This window comes from Rattus rattus, chromosome 16 (assembly GCF_011064425.1).
Source record: "Rattus rattus isolate New Zealand chromosome 16, Rrattus_CSIRO_v1, whole genome shotgun sequence".
NCBI classification, from domain to species: domain Eukaryota; kingdom Metazoa; phylum Chordata; class Mammalia; order Rodentia; family Muridae; genus Rattus; species Rattus rattus.
The window spans coordinates 29,662,492-29,685,263 of NC_046169.1; the positions used below are offsets into that span (position 1 = coordinate 29,662,492).

Genomic DNA, 22,772 nt, shown 5'->3' on the forward strand with positions numbered 1-22,772 from the left:
GATGAGTGAGGGAGGACGTGTGTGTGTGTGTGTGTGTGTGTGTGTCATGGCAGGATCCCTGTCTCTGGAGCTAGAGCTGGTTCCTTGGGTCAGTGCTGTGCCAGCTTCTGTCATGTTGACCTCAGCTGATTCCTACCCTGCAGCAGGAGAGCCCTTTGCATCCTGAACCACAGAACGGTGGCTGGGGAAGTTAGATTTATAGATCTGGTTGCCTCTTTCTTCTCATGAGGGGTGTAAGGACAAAGTAGGGGCAATGGATAAGCCTCGGCTGCATTCTTCTGCGAGAGCAGGCGGCTCAGGCAGCTGGCAGGGTCAATGCATTTGTCACCTGGGTACTGTACCTCTGAGCGACTGTAAATTGCACACCCCATGAGGTGGCACCTGCTACCGCAGGTCACTCAAGCACCTCAAGCAGGTGGCCTCCTAATGAAGTGACTGCAGGACAGGGACCCTGCTGTGAAGCCAGGCACCTCTGCAGGGGATGAGGTGGTCAGGTAGAGAGAGGAGATGCTCCTGACTGTTTCTGTAAAGGCCACCTGCGGCTGGGCAGCCAGGCCCAGGTAGCAAGGGAATGACTGTGAGTGATCCAAGCCCTGGCCGCTTCTCTCAGCCACATGTCTGCTGTATGATTGTGGCCTTGTCACCTCGCTACTGCTCTGTCTGCCCAAAGAAGCTGGGCCGGGGCCAGCAGGAGTTTTGATAGTCATGGAGGATAGAAGCAAATCAAGACATTTAGGACTGTTGCTGGGTTTTAATTCCTTATGTGTGTGTGTTTATGCATGTGTTTGGAAGTCCATTGAGTAGCACTCAGGTCTTCAGGCTTAGTGACAAGCACCTTTACACTGAGTCATTATGTTGGTTCTGAGGAACAGCTCTATAACATGGCTGTATTGCTGTCTGGGCTCTGGTTCCCTTTGGAGGCTAAGTTGCCCAGAAGATTGTCACTGGGAACTAGCTGGACAAGACCAGACACTGGCCGGCCTTTAATGGTCAGAGGTACTCAAGGCATTTACCTTCTCTTAGCTTCGTGTCTGTGTCTGTAAAATAGAGATAAAATACCTTCTGTCAAGGGCAGCCTGCAAGATGAAAGGAGGCAGGTTAGATCAAAGGTTGGAGCACAGTGTGGCTGTGCAGGCGGCCTCCGGGGTCCTGCCTCCTACCCCTATGACACACCCATGCATTGTCCTATCCTACACCGAGGAGCTGGCCTGCACATCTAGTAGGGCGTCGCAAGTGACACGGTGTTACTCTCAAGACAAAACTGTAAAAGACAGTGTGGCTTCCACCATTCTTTCTCTCGGGTTGATTGTTCCAGGAAGCTGCTGTCTTAGGAGGAGTCTTAGGAAGCCCTCTGGAAAACTCTGGAATTATGGTGAGACACAGAGGTAGACTTTTGGCCATCAGCCTACACCTGCTGTCAGTCACACGAGTGAGTTCTTCAACAGTAGCTCTTTGGGAAGAGGGAGTATGGGAGAGGGGGGAAAGGGGATCATTTGGAATGTAAATACATAAAATATCTTTTAAAAAAAATGAGTGCTTGCACATTAAAAAAAAAAAAAAAAAGTAGCTCTTTTAGCCCCAGTCAATCTTTTAGATGAGCATAGGCCCTGCTTTGGCTAACTAACTTATCGATTGTAACTGGCTGAGTGACCCAGAGCAGAGCCACCAGCCAGGCCACTGTAGGTTTCGTGATCGGCAGTAGCAGTGTGAGGTAGTGAGCGGTTATTGTGTGAACCATCATGGCTGTTTTATGCAGCCAAAGGTACCTTGTCTAATACGCTAAACCTACCAGCTCCCTTTCTCCTGAGCTGAGGGATTTTTGTCTCCGCTGCAAAACTGTTTTCTCTACTGAGTACAAAGTCACCTACAAAGGTGTTTCTTGGCAGCTCTGATGTGAACCTGCAGGTCACGGCAGGGTTCCCATTAGGATCCACACTTCGCCGTATCCGTGGCCTGGAAGGTCTCAGCTATGCTTCTGGCTCACGGAACTGGCGGCCGTCGATCTGAATCTGAGGGCTGAGGAGGATATGAAGGGTGCAGCCCAGTCCCAGAGCAGTGATGACAGGGGTGTCTCAGCCTTGTTTGATAAATGGCTGTAGTTGGGGGTAAAGCAGCGATGTCTGGGCCTCTGTGAGTGTGGAAGGGAAAAGTCTGTCCTCTTCCACCCTCCGTTCTTCTCCCTTTCCCTCAGCTCAGCCTCTAGGCTGCTGGAGATGCCAGCCTTGTTTCCTCGTTTCTCACTTCGTTGTCCAGACCCCACCGCCTCACCGAGCTCCACAGAGAGTTCAGGTGCCCCTCGGCCTCACTGCGGAGGAAGTGTGACTTCTGTTGCTCACCTTCTTCTTGCTCACCGAAGGAGCCCGAGAAAGACAAACTCGAGCGTTCTCAGCCTCCCCGAGGCTTGCCACCTGAGCCCACTGCACATGTTTAAGGATGGTTTCGAACCAGGCAGCACAGACGCTGTTGCTTGTGTGTCCAGCTCTTGAAGGCTTCTCTTAAGTGTCGGCTGCCTCGAACCCTTCTCAGATGCTGTACATCTTCTCAACCATGTCTGAAGACCTGCTGTGTTTTCAGGCATCGAGGATACCAGGATGAAGGAAATGTAATTCCTGTCTTGCTTTTTAATTAGCCAGAAATGGACACAGGGTCAGTGTGTCCAACAGTGGGCTGAAATTTGTGGGATACTCACTTTGCACCTTAGTGACCAGGATGATGGGAGAATGTTGGGCGAGGAAGACAAAGGGAGAGAACACAGAGGCCAGATGGAGGAGGATATTTCTGGAGTAGGCAACATTATCACAAAAGTGACATTGCATATGGTTCCCTGGGGGACCCCAAGTTCTTATTGCTGTGCTTCATGGCTGTCCTACTTTGAGGTTTGCTCGAAGAGCATCTTGTTCATGAAGTGTGTCTGTTTTTATCCTCCTTCTAACAGAGTAACCTTTCCCCCGAGCTTTTCAGAGGTTTGCTAGAATCACCTGTGAACCTTCACGGGCTTGGTGCTTTTTTTGAGGGTGGCAGCAGGCAGAAATGTTCGTTTACTGTTTTAAGTTATTTCCTATTTGCTTATGTACGCTCCATATTTCTTCTTTCACCCAGAAGCACTCGTCACTCCCACCTTTATCCTACTTCCAGTTGCCACCTCCTAAAGCCACCAGCCAACTTTTTAGAGGCCACTAGTGTGTCTGGTGTATTCCGAATGCTGGCGATTGATCAGGAGGCCACATGAAATCCCTGATTAAAATACACTCTTTGACTGCTATGGCGGTGTGAATGAGGAAAGCCCCCAGTAGGCTCACATGTTTAAATATTTGGACCCTAGTTGGTAGAAGTATTTTGGGAAGGATTGCCAGTTGTGATCTTGTTGGATGAGGTGTGCACTGGGGGTGGCCTTTGAGTTCTTAAAAGCCCAAGGCACCCCCACACCTCGACCTTCGGCTTGTGGATAAACTCTCAGCTACTGCTGCACCTGCCTGCCTACTTCCACTGTCCCCACCGTGGTGATAACGGCCACATCCCTGCAGGTGTGAGCAAGCTCTCAGCTAGGTGCTTTCTTCTGGTAGCCGCCTTGGCCATGAGGCCGCTCCACAGCAATGGAACAGCAACTAAGACAGTAGTGTAGACGCAGGAAGGAAAGCAAGCGAGGGGAGGGAACAGGGAGAGTTTTAGGTAGGGTGGTCGGAAGGGGAAATCTCTAGAAATCTACATAAATCTGTGAAGAGAGTTGCGTGCCGACCAGGACACCAGCAGCAGCGGGGGCAATGGTGCTGGCATGGAAGTGTGTTTGGCAAGGTCGAGAGACAGTGCAACTGGGACAGGGCAAGAGAGGAAAGGCCATAGGAAGTAAGGAGAGAGAAGTGGAGTGCCATCCCGGGGGACCCAGGTCACCGTGAGGACTTTGGATTGATTCTAAGTGTGAAGGGAATCCTGGGAGGCTTTTGATGTGGTGACATTATTTCCTGTGCATCGGTAGCTTAACTTGCTCACCATGGGCCGCTCGTGGGAACAAGAATTAGAAGTTCTGTCTGTGGTGGCCTGTGAGTCACCAGCTGGGCATTTCCAGGTATTTCCAGAGACTTGCTTGGAGGGCAGACTAGCACCATCCCACCAAGCTGGAAGCAGGTTCCCTTCCCGCTGTGCACATAGAACCTTCCACCTGTGTGAAAAAAACCCCAGTCCCTGGGTCTCAGATCTTGGAAGATCTAAGGCAGGAGTGTGGAGACCTTCCTTCAGCACCCTGTCCTGACCCTGAGGGAGTTAACCGTATTCTACACTAACGTAAGCAGCTAGCCTAAGGGAAGGTGGTATAGAGTTCCTAGTCTTGGCCCTGGCTAGATGCCTCAGGCCTGTCCCACTGTCCCGTGGAGTTCCCAGGACCTGTACTGAGAGTTTTCCTTAGGCTTTCTGAGGCTCATGCAGCCGCCATGTCAGTGCTGTGGAAGCACTTGGGGTCACCCTCCGCCTGCTCCAGGCTTCTCTGCCTCCTTCCTTGCTTGCCTCTCTTGATGCATGGAACAGCACTAACCAGCTTGGACCTGGAGTTGTGGAGCAGAGTTTGAATACAACTTCATGAATGCAGTTTGAATCACCGTCTCCTAGCTATGTGACCCGGGGGCAAATTACTAACCTTTTCAGGATTTGGTTTCCCCATATACAAAATGTGGAGCAAAGGATCAAGTCAGTTCATCCGCATGGTATGATCCTTAGTAGTGTGTCCCAGGGTGGCCCCTGCCTCTGGCCAGCCTCTGGTGATTAGTGTTACATGGTGGCCTTCTTGAACTTTCTGGGATGGTTGCCCTGATCCTCTTAAGAAGAACATTCCTGCACGATGGGGAGATTACGGCCATAATCCGTTTGTCCTTACCATTTATGACCTGACTGGGCCGTGCCATATGCTAAACACTATTTGTGCATCTTTTGTATAGCCCTCAGAGAAGCCCGAGAGCTATGGACTATAAACGCTCCCACAGTGTGGAAGAAAACCTGCGGCTCAGAGGGATGAGTGAACTTGCCAAGGCCCTCTGGCTGGTTAACGATAGTGCCAGCCTTTGGCAGTCCTCTGTGAATGGCTTCCCTCCAGCCAGGAACAGCCACAGGACTGGGTGCTTGTCATGGGCAGTCTAGGCTCCGGGTCTCCTGTCCTTGCCCTGATTTCCCTCCCTGGCCTCAGTGACCTTCCCTGCTTCTCTCTGACTATAGATGGTCAGAAAGGGATTCTCTGTGAAAGCACAAATAAACAAAAGAAGCAAATTATGTAACATCTGGGGTAATGATTCTCAGAGAGGACATGGCCAACCCAAAGGCCCCCTAGTTCCTCAGAGATTTTCCCTGGGCCTTCATTCGCAGCCCCTGCCTGCTGCCACAAACTATCAGAGAAGCTTGTTTTGGAAATACTGGCCAGCACAAGGAGCCAGTCCCTGGTAAGAAAGGGTGCTGTAACAGTCACCTCGGAGTGACTAGCCATTCTTGTGTCCCCGAATGGCATTTGAGAAGTAGCTTTCTTTTGTCTTATATTTTTATAAGACGTTTTTACGCCTCATATTGTAAACTTTTCTGTGCCAGCCATTTGTAAGCACACGTGTCAGTCACGTAGACTGCATCCACCATGCTGTGTGGCATTACTCTGGCTGCTTTCTCTTCCCAACAGACACTGCCCATTAATGAGCGCTGTGCCTTCCCATACTGTGCCGTCTGTAGATGTCCCTCTGCTGGACGAGCCACGGAAGTGGCTCATAGGACCTGTGGCCTTCTGAATCTGGCTTCTTCCACTGGGCAACATGTTTTCTGGGCCCGTCCACTTCTAAACAAGCAGCGTTTGTGCTGTGTCACGGAGTGCTGCAGGAGGGAGATAAAAAGGTGAGGCCCTGGCCATCTGTACCACAGTAGGTGGCCATAACTCACACTGCCCTGCTTAGCTCCTTAGCTCTGGCTTTCTGACAGGAACACCTGGAAATCAACAGCCTGTGTCCCACACTCCGCACTCCTAACCACGCTTCAGAGGGGCCTAGGGCGTATACTCAAGTGCCTCTCATCTCCACCTTGTGAAGTAGAATCTTCTGTACCTGACTGAGCCGAGGGCCAGCCCGATGTACCAGTGTGAAAGGGAGGCGGAGTGGGACAGGCTGATGGTGAACCTTACACTGTGATTGTCTTATTTATTAAAAATTAATTGAGGGGCTTTGATGCATCCGGACTTGAGAGGAGCTGACAGGTCATGTGATCTCTGAAAGCACAGGGATGGTAATCCATTTTAAAAAACATTTTCTTCTGCTTTTTAATTTAATGGAGGAAATCATTAGCTGGGAGAATGGTAGCACTGATTTATTTCTGTTTTGGGGAGGGGAGGGCAGGAGAGAAGATCGCCTCTAATTGCTGCTTGTTCTAGAAATACGCCAGCCAGACATTCCCATCGCCCGGGACTGCTGGGTTCTGTGGAGGATTGCTTTACGCTTTCTTTTCTCCAGACCCCGGGGGTGCAAGGGGCTCTCAGGGTGCAGGCGGGTGGCCCTGATGTCAGCAAAGCCGCTTTTGTGCACAGGTCCCTCAAGTGAGCCTGAGAGGAGCTCAGTGTGTGATGCTGGGGGCGGTTCCCCAAGATAGCCCATGTCCAAGTCTTCATTCCCAGGGAAACAGGAGCAGGACCCCCCATCTGGGAAAAAAGGACTACGTGCCTTCTCTGGGGCTTCATCCGGTTCCAAGGGGAGGCAACTGGGTTCACCCTAAAAATAACCAAAGATGCAAACAGCCAGAGAGTGCAAATGTTTTTCATATCTGTGGGCCCGAGCATTTAAAGGTACAGCTGTCCTTCCACCGCCACAATATGTCTTTCCTAGAGGAGAGAGTAACTTTGGGGTGACCTGGGCTTTCTAGGATCCCCATCTTCTAGCACCACAAGTTGAGGTCTGCCTGGACTGGAATGCCCCCGCCCCCCGAAGGCACCACACACCTGGCAGAGGATATCACAGGCCCTGAGGCCGTCACAAGACAAGGTGCAGGCAGACCCAGCCAAGTATAGCCATACCATGAAACCTCCTGCATACGAAGGTGGGGCTCTCCTGACTTCAATTTACCAAGTCTGTCCAGCCAGAAAAAAACAAAACAAAACAAAACAAACAAAAAAACGGGTAAAGTCGTTCTCAGAGAGAGGATGGCTATAAATAGCTAGGCAGGATGTGGAAAAGGTGAGAGGCGAATTGCTGCCAAGGTTGTAGGCCCAGCTGCAGAGCAGGGCTGAAGGTCCAGCCCTCAGCCTGCCCGGGGCCTCCGCAGGCTCTGCTCCTCAGATGAGATGTGTGTTCCAGGCACTTCCTGGCCTCCCACTCTCTTCCCTGCCACACCCTGAGACTGCCTGAGGTTCCTAGGCCCCTTCACATTGCAGCTAGGACCTTGCACAGTGGCACAGGACTTTAATCCCAGCACTCAGGAGGCAGAGACAGGAGTTCTAGGCCAGCTAGGGCTATGGAGTAAGACCATGTTGAAGAAACAGACTATAATTGGGAATTCTCTAGTAAATTTTCCCTGGATATGCCACATCTGAGGGGACATCCTGAAGGGGCTAACCATGTAAGAGAACCCATTGTGAAGTTTAGGGGAGGGTTCTGCCACACTGAATATGGCCATATGTTAGGGGTGGCAGGCTTGGGCTCCAGGGCAAGTGGCTTCATCGTGGTTGGGTAGGACCAGGAGCTAAGGTCTGCGTATAAATCAGGGCCTGGCACAGGCGTGTGAACTGAGGTACTTGCTCTGCAGCTTCTCCATCTATCCACCTGTCATTCATTCAGCCATCGTCATCCATCTTTTCCCATTCACCCACCTGTCCGTCTGGGTACTCACTCATTATTCGTCCATTTAAAGCATTTGCTCAGTACCTACTGTGTACCAGGTATTCTCTCAGGCACACCCTGGGACGATACAGCGAATACCCTAGAAGTCTCCATCTGGTACGTGAGATAGACAGTTGGTTTTTTTATTTGGTGGCTTTGGTTCTTTGAGGCAGGGTTTCTCTGTGTAGTCCTGTCTGTCCTGGAGCTTCCTCTGTAGATCAGGCTGGCCTCAAACTCATAGAGATCCACCTACAAAGTACAGAGAACAAAGGCGTATGCTGTCCTGCCCAGCATGACAGGCAGTTTTACAAAGGAACACGCTACAGCACACATGGACTGCTAAGTGAAAGAAGCCAAGCACAGCAGGACCACGGTGTATTCCATGCGCTATAATGATGCCATAAGATTGGGTCACCGGAATCAGACCGGTAGCGACAGAAGTAAAATGGAGGGTACCAGGGGAGGGGCAGGGTGGGGAGTTCATGTTTGATGAGTGCAGATCTGGTTTGGGAAATGAAAAGGTTGCAGAGATAGTGGGGAGGGCTGCATAGCCATGTTGATATCCTTAAGGCCACTGAACCAAGCACTTAAGCTATTGGGATAGCAATCGTTAACCACCATTTGGAAAGAAAAAACATCAAAGAAGAGTAGATCGTCTATTAGGTAAGGTTGATACCATGAGAACAATGAGAAGGGTCAAGGGAAGGCCAGGGCGGGACTCAGAGTTAACTAAGTGCTCAAGAAGGCCTGAGTAATGTGTGCCTACACAGAGGCTCGCAGGAGGAGCTTGTGAGGTGCAAACCCCTGAGGGAAGAGGTGGGCCCCAGTCTGGACAGCATGAATAAGAGGCTGGGAGGCCACTGGGGATTGAACTGCGGGAGGCAAGATGTCCCTACAGGTTTGTGGTGGGTCCCCAGGTCCTGCTCCTACAGGAGCACGGGAAGCTGGGAGGCAAGGAAAGGCTTTGCAGGAAGAGGACAGGCCTGTCCTCAGCAGCACCTGCCCATTCAGGATAGAGCAACAGGGGTCAAGCTTGACAGCCGCCCCTCAGGGTGAGGCATTGTTTGTACCTGAGTGCACCATCCCTTTCTGTAGAAGGCAGTACTGCATATCCCTGTGAATCTGCTCCTGGACACCTCAGCTCACCTCTCTACTTCATTTGTGGTGTTGAACACTCTAGAACTGTGTGAGGAACTTTCACACTGCCCACCAAGAACTGCCCCACTATACCATTCAGGGAGTTAACAGCAAGCAAAGATCTGCATATGCTCAGTACAGACGCGATTCTTTTTCCTCAATATTTTCCATTTCAGGCTGTGGTTAGTTGACTCTCTGGATGTGGAAACCACAGAGATTGAGGCCACCTGCGCCTTGTGGCTGTGTTTAAATGTGCCCTATTCATTGGTATCTCCATGGCCACCTTACTGTCATCCCACATACACAAGGCAGGTTGGTGTGACTGGGGGCCGGAGAGCAGTAGTGTACTCTGCTTCTCATTTCTGCTGTCTTGACTTTGAGGCAAATAGCTCTTTGCTTGGCCAGCACCGGAGGTCCCAGGAGAATGAGCTTGTACAACCAACCCCCCCACACCACGGGCCTGGGACCAGCCTTGCTGGATGAGCCCGGGAAAGCCACTTTATCCTCTATAAGTGTGTCCTTACGCATCTCCTAAGGGAGAGGATGGTTTCAGAGTGTGGTCTGGGTTACCATGAGACCCTCCATGGCACTGGGAGTCTGGAGCACAGTGGGGGACGGGGGCCAGTCTCCCTAAGTGCTGGACGCTCAACCTAGCCTGGAACCAAGGTTGCATAACCACATAGGGTTCTGCTGACGCACAGAGATGATAAGGAAGTTCCAATCCCACAGCCCCTGCCCAGGCATTCTGGGATGACATCAGGAGTTGCTGGGGGAGACGGGCGAAGGGAGTGGTTCTAGAACAGGGCAGAGAGGAGGATCCAGGCCTGAGGTTCAGACTCTTGTCATTATGGAGTCTAAGGAGCCTTCTCCCCAGCTGCTACCCGTTTGGTTCCCTGAGAGCCCCACGACATACCCTCTGTCCTTCTAGATAGGCCTTGGCCCAGGCTGCAGTCAGAAGCCTCCCCCACACCCCAGACAGCTCAGGTAAGTGGAGAGAGGAAAGGGAAAGAGAGAGGTCGAGGAGCTAGGCCATTGGCTTCCTCTACCTTTAGAGCTGTCCTGTCCCTGGTGATCAGCACAGCTCCATGTAAGTCTTTAATTTCAGTTGTAAATAAAAGCAAAGCAGCATTGTCCATCAGCCCTAGGCACAGTGTGTGTGTCAGTGGCCGCCTAGGCCTAGCTGCACCTGGCCGGTAGAGGTGTAGAGGGCGGCCATCCTCATGGAGCGCCCGACTGGGCAGCATTGGCCTTGTCTCTGAACAACCTGGGAGGTTGTAGCTAAAGGGGGATACTCACCAGTTGTACGGCAGGGGCACTGGAAGTACGACAGGGGCACTGGAACTCACTTCATCTGTCCAGGAAGGTATGGAGTGGGGGTCCCTCTAAACCCACCTACCCAGCTGGCAGCTTCCCTGGGACAGAGGGGACTGAGGGCCACTTGGAGCCTTTTGTCTTTGTCCCCACATCAGGCACAGGCGAGCCTTGCTTATTGGAAAGGCAGGTGGGTAACCATTCAGTTTGGGGTCTCTGGGACTTGCAGTTTGTAGGCTAAATGCCCAGAATACTTCCTTAGGTCTTGGGGAGAGGAGTGAGAGGAGAACCCAAATGCAGAAATAACTCACACGTCCATCCTGTGGCGAGTAGACGTGTACAATGAGGTCTGTCTAATCAACAGAATATTATTCTGCCGTGAAGGGAATGAAGCAACCGACACAGGTTACTCCTTTGTGTGAACTTTGAGAAAGAACGTGATAAGTGACAGAAGCCTGCCCCAAAGGGCTACATGCACTTTGTAATTCCGTTTCTATGAAGCACCCAAAGCTAGCAAGTCTGGATGCAGTAGACTAGTGGCGGTCAGGGCCTACAGAGAAGCAGTAACGAAATGGCTCCCCATGCGTCTCCGTCTCCTTTCGGGGATTGCTGACAGATGAAGGTGGCAGTTATACCACACCGTGGATAGACTTCACGCCACTGATTCACGCTCTCAATCGATGAACACGGTAAATTCTTTGTTCTTTTTTTTTTTTTTTTAACAATAGAAAAGGAAGAGGAAACAGAGATCTGGGTAGTAAATCTATGTGTTCCTTATAACATCTTTCTGATTTATTCATATACTGGGATATTTTCATAATGAATTGTTGGAGTGAGCCTAGGAAGAGAAAATGTTTTCTCGACTGCAGGTTTCAGAGGCAAGGCAGGGTACATGGTACCCTCAGATGTTCCCTCAAGGAAAACAGGCCTAGGGGCACCGCTGTTGGCTCCAGGTTTTGTCCTAAGGTTTGCCAGCCTAGTACACAAGGGGAGGCAGGGCATTGGATGCTGCCCCAATGCTTCCAACTGGATCTGGAAGGACACAGCGTCCACAGCCTGAGCCTTCCCCAAGTCTGCCAGCATCGCGATGCCCCAGAGCGCAGCTTGGTAGAGAAAATGGTCCTGTCTTAGTTTGTACGAAGGGAATGAAAGCCTAGAGATGTGACCAGACTGGCAATGGCCCTGCATCTCCGAAGGGAGAAAAAGACTCCAGCCCAGGCTCCTGTCCTCCCCCAACCACCTCTGCAGCCAGAGACTGTGTGAGGCTGGGGGCAGAGCCAGCCCTGTAGTGGGGTTTGCACAGCGGTTGCAGCGAGGCTGGTAGTGCAGGTTGGTGGGAGATGCAGCCCAGTGTGGGTCTGGTCCAGGGTGCCCATGGTAGGGTCTCTTCTTTAACCAGCAGGTGCCCAGCAGCCTCCTACCTTGGCTTCCTGCCTGGGTGGCTCTGGGCCACAGAAGCCTTCCTGTGGGTGGGCATCCCCTCCTTCCTGAGGGTGGGAAAGTATGACTCAGGGTTTGGTGGCTGAGTTTTAGAAACAGGAGGCAAGGATAGAAAGGCAGTGCTTCTAAAAAGCCTGGGGAGGGGACCGACTGTCTTCCTGGGACTTTGACCTTGGGCTGCGAGCGAGCAGCGTGAGGTTAGAGGCGCGAAGAGGCAGGTCCAGGGTCCCAGCTAGGGTGGACGAGCGGCCTGTGCTAGGGGACCGTCCTGGGCTTTGCTTGCCCTCAGGGTGGCTGTAGCGGAGGGCTGTTTTTGCCCACCGTCCAGCCATGCCCCACCCTGCCTCGGTGCGCAGGCCAAGGCCTGTTTGGGGAGGTTGCCACAGCAGAACTGTGGGATTGGCTCTGCTGACGCCTTCCCCTGGCATATGGCTCCTCCGCCCGCCTCAAGCTCTGCCAGCGGCTCCCCTTTCTCCATGGCAACTTAGCTCAGTGGTCCCAGTGGAGGAGAGAGAATCAATTCTCCCTCCTTCCCGCCCTCCCGCTCCACTCCCCACCCCTTCCTCTGCCGCTCTCCTCCTTCCTTGCCTCTGTTGTCCCTGCGTGGTGGCTCCTCGCGCAGCCAGGGGACTGTGTGCTGGCACTTGCAGGCATGTAGCTGCGGGCTGGCTGGGGACGGCTCTCTGAGACCTGCACGTGGGAAGCCAGCAGAGTCTGCAGGATGGGGCCGCTGAGCGGGGCTCCAGCCAGCACCTGCTGCGTGAGGCTCCAGCTCTGGTACTTTGGTGCCTCACTCCCCTTACCTCACGTTGGCTTCCTGAAAGGTAATTTTCTGCTTCTTCTTGAACACATCTCAGCCTTAGGCTAGGTTTATTAGCGAGGAAGGCTCCATCTGGTCAAGGGTCTGTTTGGTTTCTCTCTGAGAAGCTGGGATGGAGGGAGATGGAAGGAGAGGCCTGGGCTGGCCTGCTCTGGCAATGCCTGTCTGGGGAGAGTGCACAGCTTCTCTCCCGAGTGGCTCCCAGGGCGAAGGACATTGCGCTGTGTACCTCCAATGTTGCCTGTGATTGCTAGAGCACACACAGCCTGCTTTCCTAGAGCGTGGTGGCACCAAGGAAAGGAGGAAATTTAGAGACGCTCACGTGCCCCCCAGCGGGCAGAGCTCTGGCTACAGGCTGCCTGGCTTTCTGGCCGACTAGTCGTCAATCCTCTGGAAAGGGGCACTCGGCATGGGAATGTTTTGTCCCTCCACCAAGATTCCAAGAGGGTGCTGTCGGGAGACCAGTCTTCCAGCTTATTTGAGGTGGACTGGCCCTGCTGGTATGTCCTGTGTCCATCTTCAGACACCCCCCATTGGCATGGGATTCTAAGACTACTGTCTGGTGGGTGAGCACTCTCCATCCAGTCCCATCCTGGCAATGGTGTTAGGAGAGGGAATTGGTGATGTTGACCCCACCACAGCCCAGCCCAGGAGGCAGGCACCCCACCCCCAAGTAAGCAACCCCCCCCCAATCACCCCTCCTTCCTGTGCAGCTGGCAGTGGAAAAAAGAGTCCTCGGTTGTCAACAAGAACATCTCCTGTGTTGATGGAAAGTGAGGCCGAAGATACCGTATTTAGCACCCATTTCTTAGAAGCTACAGGCTTGAATGGTGTCTGTGTGTAAGCCCTGTCTGATCTTTAAATAGAAAAACGCACACCAAGTAGCCCTGCCTGACTCACAGGAGCACCAAAGTTTGGTGTGGTCTTGAGGAATCCATATCTAACTCTGAAAGGGGTCCACAGCTCAGGGGGCTGCCTGCAGCGGACCGGGTTGGGACATCCAGGTGTGGACCTGAGCTGCTGAGGCCCAGGCTCGCACACGGTGGCTCTCCCAAGCGACTAGAATACAGCAGGGCTCGGGGTCTTGTTGCTAAGTCGGGCCGTGGCCACCTGATTATGCTCTAGTTTTGTTCCCGCATTCTCCTTGACAGATTGCTCTAATAATGGCATTCGAACCTCGACAGCAGCCCAAGGCCTGTGTAGCTCTGTGGTTGGCTATATCTCCTTTGTGACCCCTTCCTTTAAAACTGCACGAGAGCCGCCACAGACTCTGTTTCTAGTGCTTCACCCCTGGTCAGCAAAACGGCCCCGTGGGCAGGGCAAGGAGTCTGTGTCTCGAGCAGCAGCAGCAGCAGCAGCAGCAGCAGCAGAACTTCCAGGCTCAGCATTTCCTGAGACCCTCCTGGCATCTGGCGCTGTGCAGGCTTCTCAGTGGCATTACCCACATCTGGGTTGTTGGCTGGCTGTGAATTGTGATGGGCTTAGAAGCTGAGGCTGCTGGGGAGGCCGTGTGCTGGTCTGTTTTGCTTACCTGAGAATGGAAAATATGATGTGACACCTAAAGGCAAGCCCTCAAGTACTGCTCTGTCCTCATCTCTGCTCTCAGTTTGGGGGTGGGGGGATGGTCTAGTGTTGCCATTGCCACCGCTGCTGTCACAACAAGAGAGAGTCCCTTTGTCCTGGAGTCTTCCATGCTCCCTCACGACCAGCCAAGCACCCATTCTGATCATTCAGTTGGCAAACCCAGAAGGGACAGCCAGAGCTGAGCTCAGGAGAGCCGAGCTCCACCTCCCACTGCTTGTGTCCCAGGTAGACCCTGAATGCTGCCCTCCAGCCCTGCCTCCTCCTCCTCCCCAAGTCCTTGCTTAGTGGATGCTCCCAAGCGTGATTGGGACTGCGAGATTGCACGCAGTGCTGACTTACTTGAAAGCATCTTGGGGAGCTGCAGAGGGTGTGAGAGCAGCTTGGAGAGGTGGGAACCCTGGCTGCCGATGGCTCCAGCCAGCGAAAGTGTAGAAGGCTCATTCCAGGAAAAGCGGAATAATCACTGTATTGGCTGGCTTTCAGGCGGTGAGTGGTTCTCTCTTCTTTAATTTGACAGGAGCGCCGGGATTCAGGGAAGGGATGGCGGGAAGCAGGGGAGCCTCTGGTTCACACAGACCTCACGAGGCCCTGGTGCTGTAAGGGAAAAGTTCAGTGCTTTTCTCCCTTGCTAGGTTGAGCACCAGGCTACGCCCAGGCAGGACAGGCAGCTCTACCCCTGTTGAGGGATGCTGGGGCTCATGATAGTATCTATCTGGGAGGTTGAAACTTTGTCCCTACCTAGTGTACCCATCCATGTACAGCTCCTAAAAAGTCTCCTAGGGAATTAACTGTACAGGAAGAAGGAAGCTCATGCGTTGAAATTCCTGTGCTCTTGTGATTTCCTTGGACAGACAGACACACACACACACACACACACACACACACACACACACACACACGCAGGCACACTTGTTCATTTCCTTAAGTGTGCACACACATACCCATGCATGTACATATCCACATGTAAATAAGTTTGAGCCACACACAAACACACTTGCCCTTCTGTTAGCAGGAGCTCATATATCTGTTGGCATTCTGCTCATGCGTGCATGATCTTAATAACTGTTCCCAGCACTGCCAGGGTCACACAGTTGTGCCTTTCCTCATTTCTTTTCAGCTCACTGTCTAAGCTGAGTAAAGCAGACAGACCTTGTCCACTTCTAGAAAGAGAATCCACCCTCTCTCTCCTCCTGCCCGCCACTTCCTTATCCTGTACAACAGTGTCTGGGTTATTACAGAAATCGGCATGTTCTTCTGTGGGAGAAGCATGCAGATGCTCCATTATCTTCTAAGGGAAGGGGATTGTCAGAAACATTGATGAGCTTAAGAGGTAGTGAGATATAACCTCTGTGTGTGGTGTGATGTGCAACTGTCTGGTATGTGTGCATATGTAAAGTGTGTGCATCTGAGACTGCATTGTATATGTGGTTTGCGGTAGGTGTATGTGACGGAGTGTGTATATAAATGTGGGGCGTATGCTCAAATATGCACATTTTGTGTATGACTGCATATGTGTGGCCTGTGAATTATTTACATTGTGTGTATATGTGAATGTATGGGTGCATGCATTTGTTTCTTTTCACATGTATGTGGGTATATATGTGTATTCCGTGTGGTATGTATGACTAAGGCTGTGTGCATGTGTATATTTGGTATTTTTATAACTAGTTTAGTAGGTGGCGATACGTGCACATGTGTGGTATGTGCCTGTATAGTTGTGGCATGTGTAGGGTGTTGTGTATTTGCATGTGAGCTATGTTCAAGACGTGAGTGTTTTTGTAGTATTTTCATTTTATTTGTAGTATCTGAGTTTTCCGTGTATCTACAGAGCTCTGTGAAAGTGTGTTGTGTTTGTGGTATTCTGTATATGAATGGGAAGGTAGAAACGTACATGTGTATGGTATGTATGTGTAAGTGATATATTGGTGTCGTGTGTGACTTGTATATGAGGGTGCAAATAAATATTGTATGTGATATGTATATGTCTATGTGTTACTGCTGTGTATATATGTAGGGTGTTGGTGTTGCATGCACATGGTTGGTGTACTGATATGTATATGTGTGATATGCTGTGGGTGGTGTGTTTGTGCACTAGACATATGTGTATGTGCTCATACATGTGTAGTGTTCTGTGAACATGTGGGTATTTGTGTGATAATTTATGTATTTTATGTTTGTGTTATATGTAATATGTGGTGTGTATGTGATGTGTGTATGTGTTTTCTGTATGCGCATGTATGTCTATGTGACATTGCTCAGTTTTGGATGTCTGAGTATCCTGGCTTCCTATTCCTTCTCCATTTACCGACTTAGTTTCCAGAGCAGCTCTGGGCAGCTATTTTTGAGTGACTGACCCAGAGTCTTACTGACCATTGAATGGGTGCCTTCCTCATTCCATCTCGTTGAATGTTATGCAGTCACCTCATTTCTCAAGCTCACATGCCTGTGCTGTGAAGGCAGAGCCAGAACTCGGTTCTCTTGACCAACTCATCCATCATTTACACATGCAGCTGCTCCGTGTGGCAGGCCCTTGGCTCTAGATGAAAACTAGACCTCACCTTTGCCTTGAGAGGAAGCCCGCATGGGAGTAGGCTAAGCAGGCAGGAAGGCAGCCCGAGAAGGTGGTACTCATTCCACTGGCCTTCCTTCCCTTCACCCCAGCTATCTGAGGGGGAGGCTTGAGGGCAACAGTGGAAGGGAGTTCCTGTCCCCAGCCTGCCCTTTCACTCATGGCTCCTGTGCAGGGTACAGTTCAAGACTCAACTGTGAAGTAGAGAATACAACACACCCAGACACTGCTCCCCACCCCCCACTTTTATTCTGCTATAGACTCAGAACGATTCACATTTAAAAGTTATCCCACAATCAGGAAGACGATGCATGATAAAGTCTGTTTATCTTAAACTGGGGTCTTAAATATCAGCGGCTTATGTGGTGGGAGGGGCTGTGTCCATCCTGGGACCTATGCCTCAGATTCCTGTCTGTAACAGAAAGGTAACACTGTCTGCTTCACGTACCCAACATTCACATCAGATGTGAAGGAACTGGAAGGGGTGTATCAGCAGTGGTGGGGGTAGTAGGGCTGCCGTGGACAAATCATCCTAATGCTTCTTTCATGGGCCAGGACAGATAGTACTCCCCTTTATTCATGCATGTAGGGAGAGGGCCCGGACATAAAGCAGTGCAAAAGGAGAGGAATCAGCGATCCATGGTAGATATATGGGAGTTCTTGCTTTCATTCTGTAATCTTTCTGAAAATTGGAGATTATAAAGGGTTTTTTATTTTTTGTTTGTTTTCGTTTGTCTGTTGGGCCATAGATACTTGAGGATTCTTCTTAAAAGGTTGATAGAGCGCCGAGTAACACAGGCGTGTTCTTATCTTAAAGAATCCGCTAGAAGCCCAATGAATACAATCTGTAAGTGGCTGTCCAGCCCTAGATGAGATGACAGAGCCGAGGAGGAGGGGGGTTGACTGTAGCTTCTAAGTTACCAGCCTGAAGCAGTTTCCTCTAAACATGAGAGGTTCGGGGTCCAGCTTGAGAGTCAAGATTCTGTTGCCCAGAGTGGCTCTAACTGCCCCCCTTCACGTGCTGGTGGGAGGACACTGGATCGTACGCCGGTGCCTGGACTGGTGCCGCTGTTCATTGTTCATTTTGGTTTTCTGGACCTCACATGCAGTAGTGTGTTTCCCCGTAAGGTGAGTTTTGTGGCCCCCTCATTGCTGTGGGCTCCCTTCCCATAGAACCTTGGTTCAACTCAGAACCTTGACAGCCGTTCACAAGGGAGTCCTGGGCCCACAGACCAAGAGCCTGGAGTCCTTGCTCTGTTCCACGAGACCTTCTCTGAACTGCCATTATCCCTTGACAAAGCCAGACTTGATGGAAGTCAATGAACTCTGCAGAGAGCTAGGCAGGGTTGGAGAGGAAAGGAAAGGGGCCCAGCTCAGCTCATGTCTGTATCTTCACAGTACCCAATTTTTGCCTCGGTTCTCCTGACTTGCTGGGATAAGAACCCCTCACTAGTTTCAAATGCAGGGCTGAGGGAGGAAAGCAAGTCCAAAGGCCCCGTTCTTGTTCCCGTTTAGCCATCAGCTTTTGCTCACGAGATCCGGGTAGTCCCTTGGCCCCTCTGAGCCTCTGTTTCCTGGTTTGCATGGTAGGGTCAGTGCCGGCACCCTCACACGCCGTAGAGGACAAAAGGCAGATCATCTCTGCGGAAAGCTTTCTTCCATGTCAGTGCCCTCTCTGCCTGGTGTGTGTGCCCTTGTAAAGTCCTTCACAGCTTCGTAGGGTGTGCGCACCACCTGTGGCTGGCTGTGAGAAGGCTTTGTCATGACTGCTCAGGCAGGGAGTAGGGATTAGTTCATTTTAAAACATTCTTGCTACCTTGTTTCATTTGCTTAGGGTGTGGGATGTACTGCCGGTCACTGAAGTCCTTTCTCCCAGGCTGGGGCTGTATGGGGCTCCTGGGATGGAGGTGGGGTGGGGACTGGGCTGCTTGGGGGACAGGAACGTCTTCAGACGGTAGGAAGTGCAGTGTGGCAGCTACATAGACCCAGGTTTGAGCTCTAGCTGTGTGATTCATGGGACCTGATGAATGTCATTGTACCTTAGATTCCTGGTGTGCAGAACAGGGCAGTAGTCCCCGTTGTCCCTCGCCCTGTGTGTAGCTCCACGTCTCGGCTCCTTTCTCCATCATAGGAAGGGCACAGGCACAGGTGATGACTTCACGGGGTATACCTCCAAATGTTGTCCTGATATTGAGGCCAGAGCAGTCCTCTGAACTGACTAGGCCTCACCAGCACAGACTCCAGTGTGTTCCCAAGAGCAGGCTTGCCTTGGGGTGAGGGGAGCATTGATGCTCACCAACCTTCAGGTCTCTCCGACCGCCCCTTTATAAAATATCTTTTATTCTTCTGAGACTTCGGCCGAATACACTTTCAATTTCTGTCTGAGCTCTGGCTGGCTGGTTCACCTCAGACTGTTCTGGCTTAAAACTGCTTTCCAAGCCGACTGATTGAAACAGGCTGCCTTCCGTCCACTTCTCATTCAGTTCTGCTGCTTGACCTCAAACTAACTCTGGCGATCTGTTCTCATTTTCTGGCTCCTCCTCATTCTCTGGCTTGTTCTGTCCTCACCTGTATCTAGCTTGTTCTCTCTCTGCAACCTGTCTCTTTACAACCTTCCAGGTAAAACTGCCCCCTCTCTCTCCCACGCTGCCCTGCAAGTAGCTTCCCTTCCCCTCTCTTCTTGTAAGAGCTGGGCAGATCCTCTTCTGTCACATCTTTCTCTGATTTGTCAGTTTGTCTGCCACTCAACTAGATGCAATTTTCAAACGTGGGTGTCTCCTTCTACAAACTAACTTTACCTTCATTGGTTGACATTAAACGTGTGCACAGAGGCATTAGTGGTGTGCCAAAGGGCTGAACCACACAACTAGAAAACAGAGGGTTTTTTTTTTTTCCAGTACCACAATCTCAGGGTTCACAGTGGGATCAAATATCCTGCAACAGCCCCTCCATTCCAGGGTCCAGGGAACAGCTCTGTGTCTCACTGTGTCTCACTGCTGGGACTCAGTGAGTCCTGCATGCCCATGGTAGAAGCAGAATGACATGGTTCTTGCCCCAGGAACAGAGACCACAGGACATGGTCCTTTAGGAGTGTGATGGTTGCTGTGGGCATAGCCAGGGAGGAGCCTTCGTAGAGAAGGAGCAGAGGCCAGTAGTCATGCGTGAGACTCTGGCTAGTCCCTGAGCTTAGAGCAGAGGTGTGGCTTTTCTGTTCCCCCTCTGCTATTCACAGCCATCTCTGTACACTGCAGAGTTCAGTATGCTCCAGCCTGTGGCTCCATGGCACCCAGGTCAGGCTGGCTAGAGGGAGAAGTCCACACAGAAACCCAGGCAGCTTTCCCAAGTCCCATGAGGCCACGGTGGGAGGTACTTGTAATCTGTGAGCTGAGCAGATCCAGAAAGGCCATATTGCTTCTCAGACCTCAGAGATGTTCCCGGGCCGAAAGCCGGTCAGTCCCCTTGAGATGATACAGATGGGCTCAGGCTGAGGCAACTCCGGGTCCTCCTTACCAAGGGCCTCTTATGTGAGCCAGCCTCAGCATAAAAGTAGATTCCTTTAGTTGCCCCGCCTAGGGCTCCAGCAGGCCTCTCTGCAGGGACGGGCCTTTCTGGTTACCCATACCCACACAGTTGACCGAGAACACTGACAGCTGAAAGAGGTGGTGGGGCTGCTGCTGGTCCAACCCAGGGAGAGGCCTTGGGTATGGCCCAGCACAACCGCAGCCTGCAGACCATAGTTTGATGTAACCATCTGTTTGCAGCCTGGTAGCATTCACGGGCTCTCCAGTAGACCTTGCTAGGACAGGACCAAGACATGCTGTCTCTCCCCGACCGCCATCTCTGTGTGAGGAGGAAGTGAGCAGAGGTTCTGGAATCTACCTATTTACCTCATCTGGGAGTCTCATCTGCCTTCCAGGCTCCGTCCCACTGACCCTGTCCCCCTCACCCTGTCCCCCTGCAGTCTCCTGGCTGGATCTCATACTTTGGGCTTTTTGGGCCCAGTGTCATCTGTCCGTTGTGCGGTTGGTGTCCAGTATGCAGGTTGAGGCCTTTCTGCCACTTTGCAGTCGTGTCTGATCTGTCAGCCTACCCTTACTGTGGCCCATGACATGTTCAGGCAGATGGGTTGAATGTGTTCCATAAAAGTTGAGTGACCTTCCCAAGGTCAGGGAACTATTCAGGAATAGGGTTTGGAATTAAAATCATTTTCCTAACCAATATTTACCGGGCACCTTAATTGAGCACCACTGTTGACAAGAGCCCTGGGGAACCACTTTGAACCAGGGCCTGAGCTCAAAGGCAAACACATGGCCAAAGAATGGGCTTACAGAAATAACCAAGGGCAAAAATGGCATGTGTGCCCCGGGGCCAGGAAAGGGTAGGGACTGTGCCCTGGACAGATGGCTCTGCCTGGAGGGCTCCAGGCCTGTGGGACATTGGCTAAGTTTGAAGACACCAGGGCTCGGCTCTTATGTATAACCTGTCCAAACCTGTTCTGCCTCTGCTTCCATGTCCCTCTGTACATGGAAGAGGTCAATCCAGACTCCGTCATTTCCAGCGGTTTCTCAGTCACCCGGGGTGATGCGTTAAAGCAGAGGTTGCTGAACTTCCCTTGGGGTGTGATTCAGGGATCCTGGGAGGAAGAGTCAGGAATCTGATTTAAAAAAAAAAAAAAGCTACATTTATTGGTTATTTACTGTAGGTGGAGGACATGCATGTGCTACCATATGCTTGTGGGGGTCAAAGGACCCCCCCCCAGGGATTCCGTTCTTCCTTTTCACTCAGAAGACAGAGGCAGGCAGAGCTCTGAGTTTGAGGCCAGCCTGGTCTATAGAGCCCATTCCAGGACAGCCAGGGCTTCACAGAGAAATGCTGTCTTGAATTAAAGCAGTAATCAAAACAAAAAAGAGGCTCACTGGATACACTAGATATTCTCTGCTCTGAGCAGTGTCAGACTTGCAACCCTGTGAACCTTTGTGTCAGCCCTGACCATCACCGTTGTCCCGACAAACCCATGGGATTAAGAAGTGAGAGGTAGAGGAACTGCCTTGCTGCAGCATCCTGCCACGCCCACTTTGCCAGCTGTCAGACAAGCCCTGACTGGTAGTCCTAAAGCTCCCAGAAGCCTTGACAGTTCCCTTTTCCTGATTCTGAGATGCTCCCCAAACTGGAGGCAGGTTGAGAACTAAAGTGTAGGGTATGAAGTCTGTGTCTCGGGTGCTTGTGAAGCTTGCCTTTTCCCTTGAGTTAGGTCTGAAAGCTATTTGCATAGCGTTGGCACACATCAGGGTTTTTGGCAATGTCAGGCCTGGCCGGATCAACTACACAGGGGCCTACAAAAGCCCAGGATTGGTGTTGGGGGCAGGGCAGAAAGGCTGAACAGCAATCAGCACACTATGGGCTGAATGGCCAATTTTCCTCAAGTGTCTTAACAACCTGAACACAGACAGACTTCTCATTAGCATGAGAAGGCTCCTTAAGTGCCCCAAGTTATTGGACCACAGCCCTGGTAACTGCCCAGCAACAGGCTGGCTCAGTCCTGCTTAAGTGCCCACAGCTAGAGCTGCAGTGATCGTTTCCCACCGTGCACTCAGAGCAGAAAAGACCGGCTGGTAGCCTGGGGAAGCCCAGGGTGTATGCTGCCTCTTGGGGCCACAAGCTGGGGTCAAATGCCGTGACACGGTGCTGCAGCTGGTGACTTAAACTGCAGAACTGTATTTCACCACTGCCCGAGCCTCATGTCTGGGGCTGGGGACCTGTGTGACCACACACACGACCTCTGCCGCCTCTGGTGCTCAGCCTCCAAGCGTTTCTCCCACCTGTGGCTCTAGGACTTCCTCGGCTGTGGCTGCATCACTCTCCTCTCTTTCCGTCCTCACCTGGCCTCCGCTTCTGTGACTCTGCCTTCTCCTCCAGAGACACCAGTTGCTAGTCACGTTTTGAGCCCATTCTAAATCCAGAAAGACCTTATCACAAATTCGTTCTGATTCATTAATTGCCAAGACCCTAGGAAGGTCCCATTCTGACATCCCATGCAGGTATGAACTTGGAGCAATAGGGAAACCTTACTCCTATTGTACCCAGCAGG

At 51.6% G+C, this 22,772-nt stretch overlaps 1 protein-coding gene across 5 annotated transcripts in view; it reads left to right on the forward strand.

Moving 5' to 3' along the window:
• Positions 1–22,772, forward strand: part of Pitpnm2 (phosphatidylinositol transfer protein membrane associated 2) — a 131,545-nt gene that overhangs the window by 47,431 nt on the left and 61,342 nt on the right. The window contains exon 1 of one of the 5 annotated variants that reach the window (XM_032886807.1): positions 12,368–12,535. The exons of 3 other annotated variants lie outside the window; for them this stretch is intronic. The gene's annotated coding sequence lies outside the window, so the exon portion shown is untranslated. Of the gene's footprint in view, positions 1–12,367; positions 12,536–13,976; positions 14,602–22,772 lie in introns of those variants that run through there. One more of the 5 variants, XM_032886809.1, reaches the window with a different exon arrangement.